The following is a 2,164-nucleotide window of genomic DNA, read 5'->3' on the forward strand; positions in this document are numbered from 1 at the left end:
GATATTTTGTTCATCCTGATAAGCCCTTTGAGAGAGTGATTATGGGAGTGTTCGTGGAATTTTGTTTATTGCCTTTCTTGTTCTTTAATTATTTGTATCTATTGCATTGTTATTTCCTCAACCTAGAACTGACATTAATACTTACATGTAATCGAAATTCTATAAAAGCAAAAAGGAGGAGTGGGGATGGGATAAGAGGTTTCTAGGAAGGGGAAATGGTTAAAAGGAATGGCATCAGAAATGTAAATAAATAAAATATCCAATAAGAAGAATACTATTTCTCATTGATAAGCAATGCAAGATTTGAGACAAGGCCTCACTGTGTAGTTCTGAATAAATGGAACCTGCCATCCTTCTGTTTATGTATTCTAAGTGCTGGCTTTGCAGCTATGTGCTCTCAGCTGAGAACCAAGGAAGGCCGTTCTCATTTACTCCTCAGTTCTCTTCTTCTCTGTAATATTTTATTCATCATTTTTTGTTGTACAATATTTTAACTCTATATGCAAAAACAAACATAAAAAACATTATAGAAATTTCCCAAATCAACATTTATTTTTAGCTGACATTCAGAATTAGATTACTTTAATATAATTAACTATATAAAAAAAGAGCTGAAGAGCTTCCTTTTAATTTTCCTTATGTTGGTCTAAATGTACTAGTGTTCTTTTGTTCTCTACATTATTACACAGACATTGGGTGAAATTGAATCTTTTGTTAAAATACATCATTTAAGTAAATTATACAGACTATTTGGGAGTGGAATTGCACATTTTAAATAGCTAAGTACAATTAGAACAGGAAACCTATTTAGATGTCAAATTTGTATTTAAAAACATCCTTAAGGAGTAGAGTCTCATTCCTGTAATCTCAGCATTCAGTATGCTAAGAGAATTATTACCAGGTTCTCAAGGCTAGCCTTGTCTATAGGGCAAGACCCTATCTCAAAAACAACAATTCTATATCCTGTTCCTCTATTCTGTTTTATGTAAATAATTATTTCTTGCTTGCTTTGTCAGCATGAACACTGATGTTGGATGAATACAGAAAAGGTTAGCATGGCTCTGCACAAGGATGGCATACAGTTGTGAAGCATTCTACATTCTTGCTTCTCTATTCTCTTATTTTTTTTCTTCTTACTCCATAAAAAGCATGATTTGAAGTTTTTTTTTTTTCTGAGAAGACCCAGGTGGAAAAATAGAAAGCATTTAAAGGCCATTCTCCTATACAATTTCATGAGATAATGGAATAACAGTGCTCTGGTTGGAGATGACAGTGTAGCAAAGGAGAGGGATGTGTGTCTTTCTTCAGACCTGTTGACTTTCATTCATGAAGTCATCAAACCATGTCCTGTGCAGGTCCAGGTTACAACAGAAGAAGAAAAATACATTTACCAAGCTTCCTGATCTCTATCATGACAGGAAGGGGAAGGCCAATGGCTGGGAATGAGAACTGGGACTTCTACACTGTAACTTAGAATGATACATTCGTGATCAAGGGTGAGAAGATATGTCTAAGAAAATCCATAATAATGACTGGGGCTATTGGGACGTCTTTCAAGTATATTATACCCACACATCTATCTGTGCTACTTTATTTGTCTGTATATATGCATGTAGCAGGATGTTGGTTTGAAATAGTCAACATTTGTCTCTCCTAAAAAAGAATTATTTATGCTCTTTCATGCACATAAGATATTCATGTTATATGCTCTTGGTTTTAAAATAATTACTTAGTTTATAACATCTTCTAAGAATGGTACACCAAAAGATGCTTTGAAGTGTACTATTGTCTTCTAAATTTTGCATACTGTTCTTAATTTTATATAGCGTAGTTTAATTTTACAATACAAGCCTTTTAAAGAGCAATACTGTTTTCAAAGTGGAAAGTTTTCCAGAAAATAATAAAACCATGAGCCAAAAGAATACCTCTTTAGACACTAAAGTTGAATATGTTTCAAAACACTCATAATAACTTTATATTAAATCTGCATATCATCCATATCTTATTTTAAATGCACATGTACATATGCATACAGATATGCATATACATATATAACACTATGCTTACATATATTCATAAATGTTCCTTTTTTTGTTCACATAGAATTTAACATTACCAAGAAGTCAGATAAGACTTTTTTTTTAACAAATAAAATTTAACTGTG

General features: G+C 32.3%; 1 pseudogene; it reads left to right on the plus strand.

Annotated features, from left to right (window-relative positions):
• The first annotated feature begins 1,004 nt into the window (after positions 1-1,004).
• On the plus strand, positions 1,005-1,104 carry LOC117722122 (U6 spliceosomal RNA; annotated as a pseudogene).
• The last annotated feature ends 1,060 nt before the right edge of the window (positions 1,105-2,164 follow it).

This window comes from Arvicanthis niloticus, chromosome 16 (assembly GCF_011762505.2).
Source record: "Arvicanthis niloticus isolate mArvNil1 chromosome 16, mArvNil1.pat.X, whole genome shotgun sequence".
In the NCBI taxonomy this organism is placed as follows: Eukaryota; Metazoa; Chordata; class Mammalia; order Rodentia; family Muridae; genus Arvicanthis; species Arvicanthis niloticus.